We start from the raw sequence: 11,422 nt of genomic DNA, 5'->3' as shown, positions 1-11,422 counted from the left end.
ACTGTCCACCTGAGCCTTCAAGCACTCCGGGTTTGAGCAGTTGTGGACTGTTGAATTTAGTGCATTGTACTGCTCACTGGCTCCTGGCAGTTTTTATCTCTTCATCACTTCAAAGCTAGGTTTGTTTTTGTTTTGTTCTTCACTCAGAGAATTTCGATTACTGTTACAACAACAATGCAACTCACATATTTGTGTCACTTCCTACATTTTTGTTTCTCACCACCAAAACAAATGAATATTCTGGTTTCTTTAAAAAATGGTACATTTTATAGATAACCGCCTTCATAAAAGCTGGCATGTAAGTATACCATCAACACTGAATATGTAAGATTCTATTGCCTCAAACATCAAAACCAGAGATATTCTGGGAGGATTTGCTAACAGGCTGCCTTTTGGGAAAAAAAAAATCATTAGAATACTGGCTTATCCTCAGTATTTTTAAAGGGATACTCCAGTAGAATATTGTTGAACCCATGAACCCAATACCCGGTACATGAATGAATTTAAGTCTTGGAATTGAAGTTGTGAGGACTGTACTACTACCTCAGAAAGTAAGAATGAGGACATAAGTTAATGTTGTTTCTTACCCTCTTGAACTTCTGGCAATGAATTTGGGATCTTAAGTCATACTGCTAACTGTCTGCTCAGGGAACCTTCAGAGCTATTCAATAGCAAGAAAACAACAGAGCATGATGAAAGAGTGAATGAGCCTTCCTATGTCTTATGGAGAGTGATTTTTGCTATCGCAGACATGGATTGAATGTTCAGTAAATAATTCAATAGTAATTCATGTATTAAAATCATCACCATCACCGTTATCAATATCACCATCATCGTCATTTCCATTGATTCACTGCCTACTTAGGTAAGTGTAAGCACTACGTAAGTGTTTTTATACACACACTATGGTTTGTTTGCGAAGATGGTCACAACCGTTCCCATATCTATGAGCAGGTGCCTTTGCAGTGTGGCTTTACCAATTTTCCCATCAAGAAGCAGTGTTTGTTTTCCTCCCTTCTTGAATCTAGTCTGGCCTTGAACTGATTTTTCCGGTAGCATGTGGAAGAAGTGAACCTTAGGCACATGAGGTCTCACAGCTTTTGCAGCTTCCCACTGTTCAGTTTTGTGACCCTGAAATCACCGTGTAGGAAGCCAGGCCTAGTTTCTCGGCAGATAAGAGACCAGGTGGAGGGTTTGAGAGAGAGAGACAGAGAGAATGAGAGAGAGAAAGAGATTCAGGCAACAAACACCAGACATAAAAATGAGACCATCTTGGACCATCCAGCCCCAGTTGAGCCACCAGAGAGCAGCCACAGGGGACACCACAGCAAGGCCACCAGACAAAACAGTTACCTGATCCCAACTCAAATTGCTAAGCCACAGAATCAGAAGCAGAGAAATGATTTTTGTTTCAAGCTACTAAATTTGGGGGTGGTTTGTACACAGGAATAGATAACTGAAACATGTCCATTCTCTGATTTACTCCCCCATGGAACACTGTGTGCTTTCCAGTTCTACAGCACTCCCTTTGGAATGTCTGTTGAATATTTATTATATACTTGAGTGCCCACAGATGGTCTGGGTTCTCATAACACCATTACCACTTTAGGTGTCCAAAGCCCAATTCTCTTTTCCTGAGTCTTCCAAGGACTCTGGTCAGTTGTGAAAGAGTGGTTGTCCACATGAGGAGATTTAGAAAGTAAGCTGAGCAGTCCTGAGGCCAACAAGTGTGGGCTTCCTGCTGACTGCAGTCTTCACTGGTCGGCCATGAGAAGGATGACATAGCCTATTAGCATGGCTGGTGTAACCATGCTCACTGAAGTGAAGACTGGTTCCCTCAAGTAGAGACCAGATCATCTTCAGGGTTGGACTAAGCTCTCTTACAGGGACACAAAACTAGACCAGGTATTGCTTCACACATTTTCTAAAATAAACTTTAAATCTCAATGAATCTGACACTTGTTCTGAGTTTCTACACTGTCAGACTTTCCCTAAGGCAAAGGGTGACTAATGTCTATCTCTCTGGGAGAAGAAATGCAGTAAGTAGCAGAGTAGAAGAACATAGCTTTCAAAATCTTGTTCTGCCACACTGTAAATAATGTACTGCAATGTGGAGGGATGCAGGCTCAAGAAGAAATCAGAGAAATCGGAGACCATCCCTACTGGTCAAAGGAGTCAGGTAAAACTTCATGGAGGAGGCATGACATTGACCCTGTCAATCACGAACGACCTAAATTACCAAAAGTACAATCAGCACTATCAGGCTTTTCATGAAGACCATATAATCAATATGTTTGGATGCGGACATATCTTGAGCTCATTCTGAAACGTTTACTGGGTTATATTTATTCCTGAACAAAGCATTATTTACAATCCTAATACTTCACACTTTTATTCCACTCCACGTTTGAGAAAGTAGTTTTACAGACATTATCTCAATTGATTAACAATAAGTTACTGTCATAGGCGGTAGTTTCATCATTCACGCATGCTATCACCAGCCAGATTTACTGACTCTGTTTTGAACTAGTTGGTGGTTTTGCTCTGTTTGGTTTTGTTTTCTGCTTCATGCACATACATGCTTAGGACTAAGTCTGAGTTGTACAAGGACAGCAGTGGCTATTAACCTTCTGAGAGTCTCTTAAATCTCTCATTTTTAGTCTTCTCACATTTGGAACATAATGTTTCTCCCTTATGGGTGTCAGTGAACCTTAACACATGGATGTGCCATTTTAAAATATTTCTGACCTTTGCTCACTGCTGACCCACCTAAACAACAAGAAACTTTAGTAAAACCCTGTGCCTTCCCCCCTTCAGGTCTCCTGGTGCTCGTTTCTTATTATTTGGCTCATCTTCAGAGCATGTAGTTTTTATTCCTTGTCCTTCCCCTTACAGATTGTGCAACTGAATTCACCCTTTCCTCAATTCCTAAGATGACTCTTTATCCCATAGAACTTATTAGGCTGGCATTCTTCACTCAAGGCTGCATGATTGTATTTTTCTTTTAACCTTAATTAAAAGATTAAATGTTACTTATTACATTCCACCTGGGATAGAGCAAACTTAAAAGGGTATCACTCTCACTCTAACAAGAAAAAGATGGATAATCAACAAAATCTTAACCTTTTTTGAACCCAGCAAGTGCTAAAGTCACACCTGAGATCTAAGGAAAAACAGGTACCTCCACAGAAAAATGGGACACAAGCACCAACTCAGGGCATAGGATGAAGACAGGACTTCCCTATAAATGGCTTAGAAGACTACTTTAACTACTGGCTAAAGACTGAATGTGAGCTAGTATGAGATTATAGAATCTCTGGAAGCTACAACCCCATTGGCAGGACCTTCACCAGTGATCACAAGAAAGACCAAGGTCCTGGCAAAAGACAAGAGGAAGCCTCCATTGTGGCACAGGCCTAGATTTGGGGAGTGGCTTTCTCTCTAAAACATACACCAAGTCCCATCTGGATCTTTTCCATTAAGGAACAAACACTTCAAGTAGCTGGAGGAAGGGCAGTAAAGCCGTTGTTGCCAGGATATATATGAAGACCCACCCTGATTATGGGAAGGGAAAATGGAAAAACTCTCTACCCTGGAGAAAGGTAGAGGTATTCTAGTTCTGGTGTTAGGGCCTGTCTAACACTGAGTCTAGAGTTGAACCTCTCCGCCCACCAGGCTATCAGGCACTGAGTAACAAGCAACAGCAGTCTGTTGCCAGGAGAAGGTCAAGAGTGTGGAGAGAGACCTCTCTGAGGTGCAGGTATAAAGAGAAAGCCTAAAGCTGAAGATGAAACAGACCCTGAGAAAAAACTCTCCAGCAAATCAGTCCCCAACCTAAGTACAAGGCAGCAGTACAGGAATTTGAAGTTGGTGGTGAACAGAAGGTAAGCAGAATAACAACAAAACTCAAATTCAGTCCAACTCCTTACAAGATTAATACAACACTTCACTTGGCAGGCCTAGCAAAAGATGAAGTGTTCCCCTTTCTAGGCCTAAATACTATTTATCTTAGTCTCTACTGTCACACTCAGGATGACCAGCTTTCAAGCAAAAAGTGCGAGATACACAAAAATTTAAGAAAAAAAACAATTCATGGTCAAGGGACAAAATAACCAACAAAACCAGATTCAAAAATGAACCATATATTAGAATAACAAACAGAATTTAAAATAAATATGATTAATATATTTTAAATATGCTAGTGGAAAAGGTAGACAACATGGATAGGTAGACAGAGAATTTCAGCAGAGAGGTGGAAACTCTAAAAGTAAAATGGAAATATTAGAAATAAAATAAACATTTTAACAGATATGAGAAATACCTTTGATGATTTCAGCACAGTCAAGGAAGGAACCAATGATCTTGAAGACAGGTGAGTAGAAACTGTCCAAACTGAAACACAAAGAGAAGAAAGAGTGGAAAAGAAAATTAACAAACATCCAACAGCTGGAAAAAATCAAATGACCTAATAAATACATAATTAGACTCTCAGAAGGACAAGAGAGAACAAGCCAGGAGAAAATTTAAAGAGATAGTGGCTGGAAATTTGCAGAAATAATGACATACACCAAATCATATAGCTAAAAAATGCAGAGGTTCCCAAGCAAGACAAGTAAAAAGTAACACACACACACACACACACACACACACACACACACACAAATCCCTAGACAAATCATATTCAAATGTTGAAAAACAAAGACAAAAGGAAAAAGTTTTGAAAGCAGCCATGGGGTTGTGGGAGAAGAACATACTACATTCATAAAAATAAAGATAAGAATTATAGCAGATTTTTCATCTGTGCAAAACCAGAAAACAATGATGTGAATGTTTAAAGTGCTGAAAGAAAAAAACTATCAAATTAGGATTCTATACCAAGTAAAATATCTTTCAAAATGAAGGATAAATAAACTTTCTAAAGTGTTTGTTTTTTCAGGCAAACAGAAACTGATAGCATTTGTTTCCAGCAGACTTGCACTACAAACAAACAAAAAAATGTTAAAAGAGTTCTTCAAACAGAAGAAATATGATACTAGACAGACTTGGATGTACACAAAGAAATAAAGAGATCTTGAAAAATAAATGAGGGTAAATATTAAATCTTTCTTTTCCACAATTTTAACTGACACAAAAGACAACTGACTGTCTAAGGCAAAAACTGTAGCAATGTCTTTTGAGTTTATGAGTTGAGTTAAATATATGAAAACAATAGCACAAAAATGGGAAGGAGGAAGAGGGAGAATACTGTTATAATGTCCTTACTCAACACGTAAGGCAGTTAATATTATTAGAAGAGAGGCCATGGTTAATTGAAGATGTAAACTCAAGGCAACCATACAAAAAAATTTAACACAGTTATAAATAATTTACCAAGAGTAGAGATATAATAAATAAAATATTCAATCTAAATACAGGCAGAAAAGGGAGCATAAGGAACAAAGAACAGAAGGAACAAATAGAAAACAAATGTAAACATAGTAGATATTAATCTAGCTGTATCAATAATTAAATGTAAATGACCTAACAACAGATTAAATATAGCCATCTGCAAGAAATCTATTTTAAGTGTAAAGACACATACAGGTTAAAAGAATAAGGATGGGGGAAAAAGATATACCATGTAAATGCCAATGAAAAGAAATCCATGTTGGCCATGTCAATATTAGACAAATTAAATTTCAAAACAAGGAATATTACCAGGAATCAAAAGAGGCATTACATAGTAGTAAAGGGATCCATTTAGCTTAGCAAGAAAACATAATATTAAGTGCATATATAGCAAACAACAGAGCTTCAAAATACCTGAGGCAAAGACTGATAGCAACTGAAAGGAGAAATAAACAAATCCATAATTACAGCTGCAGATTTCAATATTCCTCTCTTACTAATTGAGAATAAGTAGAAAAAAATTATTTAATAAAGATCTGAACAACACCATCAACTACCTTCATCATATTCACATTTATAGAACATTTCACCCTACAACAGCATAACACACATTTTTCTCAATAGAACTTTCTCACAGAATACTCACAGTGGTAGGCTGTATTATAGGTCATAAAACAAACCTTAACAATTTTAAAAGAATGAAAATAATGCAAAGTGTGTTCTTGGACCTACTGGAGTTAAACTGAAATCTTTACCAGAAAGATATCTAGGAAATCTCCAAATATTTAGAAATTTGTTGTTAGGTTAAATTTTTACTTTCTTTGTAGGTCCCTAAAAGGGAAGGGGGGATATTTGAGAAAAAATACCTTATTTATTTGAACATAACCATTTGAAAACTAGTGATACACCGGTCAGAATGGCCATCACCAAAAAATCTACAAACAATAAATGCTGGAGAGGGTTTGGAGAAAAAGGAACCCTCCTGCACTGTTGGTGGGAATGTAAATTGATACAGCCACTATGGAGAACAGTATGGAGGTTCCTTAAAAAACTAAAAACAGAACTACCATACAACCCAGCAATCCCACTACTGGGCATATACCCTAAGAAAACCATAATTCAAAAAGAGTCATGTACCACAATGTTCATTGCAGCTCTATTTACAATAGCCAGGACATGGAAGCAACCTAAGTGTCCATCAACAGATGAATGGATAAAGAAGATGTGGCACATATATACAATGGAATATTACTCAGCCATAAAAAGAAATGAAATTCGGTTATTTGTAGTGAGGTGGATGGACCTAGAGTCTGTCATACAGAGTGAAGTAAGTCAGAAAGAAAAAAATACCGTATGCTAACACGTATATATGGAATCTAAAAAAAAAAAAATGGTTCTGATGAACCTAGAGGCAGGACAGGAATAAAGACACAGACGTAGAGAATGGACTTGCAGTTGGGGGGAGGGGAAGCTGGGATGAGGTGAGAGAGTAGCATAGACATATATACACTACCAAATATAAAACAGATGGCTAGTGGGAAGCAGCTGCATGGCACAGGGAAATCAGCTCGGTGCTTTGCGACCACCTAGAAGGGTGGGATAGGGAGGGTGGGAAGGATACACAAGAGGGAGGAGATATGGGGATATATGTATACGTATAGCTGATTCACTTTGTTATACAGCAGAAACTAACACAACTTTGTAAAGCAATTATACTCCAACAAAGATTAAAAATATAAATACATAAATACTAGTGATAATTCAGACTAAGTCTGGGCTGACCATTATATGATTATTTAAATAAGAATTAAGTAATCTGGGAAACTTTGAAACTACTGGGGAAAAAATGTTTATTTGTAAGTTTTTTTGAACATATTGCACATATTATATGCTCATTAGTATTGTATTAATAGGATACATATTGAAAAAATATTTTTTGCATGCTATATAGTCAAAAGTATGCATTGCTAAGACTATAAATATTTATTATTCATTAAATTTATATCAAAGTAAGTTCTCAAATTTTCACTTGCAATTAACCAAGTCCTTATCAAATACGTACACTTTGTAAATTTCCTGTACTTTGTGATTAGTTTGTTCCACTTTACACACCTTAAAATAATAAAACTATATGTCTCATAAATATATCCTTTAATAAAAATGAACTGTCAAAGGGGTTTTTCTTGAAGATTATTTTGAATTTTTAGGTTTTTACTATGTTCAGTTATTTAAGAAGGATGTTTGCAGTGCTGTGTGTCAACCATTGTGCTAATAGACGAGGATAGAGGTTCCAAAGAATAATATTAGCTATTGTTTACTGAGTACTGGACATTCAAGGCACTATGCTAAGACTCTATGTATTATCTTAGTTAATCCTTTATCACCTCCCTGTGGTTATTATTTTTCCCATTTCACAAATAAGGAAATAGAAAATTGAAGAGATTAACTTTCCCCTTGACACGCAGCCAGGGAGTTGAAAGTTTAATACAGATCTGTTTCCAAAGTCTGTGTTCTTACCTGTTCCCTAAGACAAGATCAGTTTCCTCATGGATCTTGCATCACAATGTAGTTGAAGACACAAGGCATGTATACAGATGGGTGAATTATAGCACAAGGCAGTTGATAATAATAAAGGTACCTGGAGTACCTAAAGTACCTGGAGGCCTGGAGAAATGTGTTTAGTGGTTAAGACTGCCTGAGTTTGGAAACTGCTCCAGCATTTGGATGGCCCTGGGCAAGTTATTTAACCCTCTTACCCTCAATTTTCCCATCTGTTAAATGGGAAAAATAGCAGAGGCTATCTCATAAAGTATAATAGAAAGTGCCATAAAGCTGTTGTAAGGATTAACCAAAATCATTCTTGGAACATAGTAAACACCACAAATATTAGCTATAATTTGACAACTAATTAACATCTTTCCACCCCATTAGATTGAGAGTTCCTTAAGGGCAGAGAAAGGTTCGTCTGATTTGCTCAGTTTCATCACTAGTACCAGGCCCAGTGCCCAGCAGCGTAAGACCTTGGTAAATAATACCTAAATAAAAGATTCCAGGTGGTAGAGAAGAGGGGCTTTGTGATTGTTAATAATAGGAACCAGGAAGGACTTTACAGAGAAGATGGAATGAGAGCCAGCCCTCGGATGATTTAGTGATTTTGAATAAATGGAGAGGAAAGAGAAGTTCATTTGGGGAAAGTGAAATAGCATTTGGAAAGCTAATAAGGTGAGAACAGAAAACTTCTATTTGGGGGACAAAGAGTAGACAAACCTGACGGAGGCAGAGGATTCATGTAGGAAGCAATGAGGGGAAAAATCTGTAAAAGGAGACGAGAATTGGAATACAGGGCCTTAGATACCAGGCAAAACAAGCAATCCTCTTACTTGCCTTCTTTCAGCCTTTGCATCCCAGGAAGGGCTTATATTCGCTCCCTCTTCATTCCCGTGGGGATAAGACTCCAATCATTATATTTTGACACATATAAGCTACCCAGTGCCACTAGTACTAGGAAATACGAAGAGTCTTATAACACAGGTTTGGGTGTCAAGGCTAAAAGGCTCTGCTAAAGTCTTGTCCATGAGATCCGTACAGATTACAGCATTAAGAGCAATCATGTCTGCCTCCTGAAGGATGCAGGGCTTAGGTAGCTCTGCAGGAATTCAAATAAATCTCTCTCCTGTGACACTGAAAATGAATGAGAGATTGTTGCCAAGATTCTTAATGGTCCCATTACATGGTATTACTAATGATAATAGTCAACTCTGTCTCAAAATTGCACAAGGAAGGGGCTGGCTGTAAGCTTTCAGCACCTGAAAATCAGTTTAGACGTGCAAATTTGAATAATTTGAACAAATCCTCCGAGACAATTAGGAAACTTAGAATACAACCCATGTCAAGCCTATGCATTAAGAATGGGGATTGTAAACACTACCTCGCAGTTGGCTAGGTTTCACTTGAAAACCAGAGAACACGGAACATGGAAAATTCTCAACATCAGGAATGTCATTCTCAAAGCATAATGTCCTCTACTCTAAGGCTGGCTGACAGCAATAAGCACTATTATTTTTCTTCAAAGATAATGATCCACTGAAATCACTCGTGCCATTTTACTCCCCTCTAAATAGTAACTGTTTCTTCTCACCCTAATTTTCACACCCTTTTACTATTACTCCAAGACTTTCAAGAGTAGTTCACAATTCTACCACTTAATCATATGCCTTGACTTTCTAAGCACTGAACTTCACTGCTGAAACTGCAAAAAAGTACAGAACTCCCCTTTTTTGCCATTTGCCATCCTAGCCAACTCCTTAGGACTGACTTTCTGCCTTGGGTTAAGCGGAGAACTGAGACCACATGTAGCCCAGAGTTCGAGACTCCTGGCTCAGTGTTCCTTCTACTATGAGACCTTACCTTCATGCCATGATTTAACGTGTAACTCTGTCCCCAAGATTCACAGTTTTTAAAAAATTTATTTATTTTTGGCTGCACTGGGTCTTCGCTGCTGCGCTTGGGCTTTCTCTAGTTGCAGCGAGCGGGGGCTACTTTTCAGCGCACGGTCTTCTCATTGCCGTGGCTTCTCTTGTTGTGGAGCATGGGCTCTAGGCATGTGGGCCTCAGTAGCTGTGGCACGCAGGCTCAGTAGTTGTGGCTCATGAGCTCTAGAGCACAGGCTCAGTAGTTGTGGCGCACAGGCTTAGTTGCTCCGTGGCATGTGAGATCTTCCCGGACCAGTGCTCGAACCTGTGTCCCCTGCCTTGGCAGGCAGATTCTTAACCACTGCACCACCAGAGAAGCCCCACATTTTTAAGAGAAACTAAGTAAGAGGGAAGTGTATAAACCTCAAGAAATGAATCACTAAAGGTTGTACAAGGAGACATTCTGGACACCTGTAAGTCATTTTTTGTAAGAGGTCGCCTTCTTTTCAGTACCTCCCTGGTCCTGTCTACTCAGAATTTCCAAGTATCTGAACTGTGTAAATTTTTCTACTTTACAGGTTCCTCAGAGAGGCTCAGCATTCAAAAAGAAATGTTTATTCATTCAACAACCAGTTTGATCACCTACTAATCCCAGCCATTCTGATTGCTAGGGGTACACAAATCAAGACAACTTTTGGATGCAAAGGGTTCTCAGGTTAGTCTAGAAGGCAAACGTTTGAATGATGATAGTGCTGCATAACAAATGTTATATTTGAAGGAGTCCTGGGGTGCCAATATGAAGCAAAAGAATCTATTAGCTAGGAAAGTTAGGGAAGTTTTCAAGAATGACACGCACCAAAATAGAGTCTTTGAGGATGAATTTGGAATTAGCCATAGGAAAAGAGGTAGAAAAGGAATTGCAATTGGGAACACAAGCAAAGTCATGGGAGCATATGTCATCATAATGCGTCTCGGGAATCACAAATAGCTTGATATGGCTACAGCACAGATTGTGAAAGAGGAATAGAGACTGATGAGGCTAAGAAAGTAGGCAAAGAGATGCTTTGAATGCTAATCTAAGGACTTGAATTTTATCCAGCTGTGAGCTACGTTCTACTTGCCAGATTCCAATTTAATTAATAGGTTATTTTTATAAAACAGTGAATGAAAAATTCAGGATTCTAAGGACCTAAAATCAACTATACAACTGTCTACTGCCATTTGGATATATAACAAGCATCTGAAATTTAATGTCACCAAACAGAACACTTGCTTACCCCATCCAATCCATCCCTCTCCAGAAAGCTCTTTCCATCTCTGTAAACGGCAATACCATCCCCCAAGCTGTTCAATTCCAAAACTTAAGAGTCACCCTGCATTCTGCCATTTTCCTTATTTTCCACTTCCAAGCCATCAACAAGTCCTGCCAGCACTACCTCCAAAAATTATTCAGAATCCAACCATTTCACATCAGTTCCATGTCTATAACTCAAGCCAAGTCTCCTCATCTCCCATTTTGAACACAAGAATAACCTCTTAACCAGTCTGTTTTCCTCTCCTTCTTCCCTCATTTTTCTCCACAAAGTAACCAGAATGATCTATTTTTCCCCAGTTTCATTGAG

At 38.3% G+C, this 11,422-nt stretch overlaps 1 long non-coding RNA gene across 1 annotated transcript in view; it reads right to left on the bottom strand.

Moving 5' to 3' along the window:
* Positions 1-3,466: 3,466 nt before the first annotated feature.
* LOC307197494 overlaps positions 3,467-11,422 on the bottom strand; it is a 212,307-nt gene continuing 204,351 nt past the window's right edge. The window contains exon 3 of the long non-coding RNA XR_013831422.1: positions 3,467-4,392. This is a non-coding gene — a long non-coding RNA (uncharacterized lncRNA). The remainder of the gene's footprint in view (positions 4,393-11,422) is intronic.

This window comes from Stenella coeruleoalba (assembly GCF_951394435.1).
Source record: "Stenella coeruleoalba genome assembly, chromosome: 14".
Classification (NCBI taxonomy): Eukaryota; Metazoa; Chordata; class Mammalia; order Artiodactyla; family Delphinidae; genus Stenella; species Stenella coeruleoalba.
Note: the sequence above shows the minus strand (reverse complement) of the source record. Positions and strands in the feature narration are given on the sequence as shown.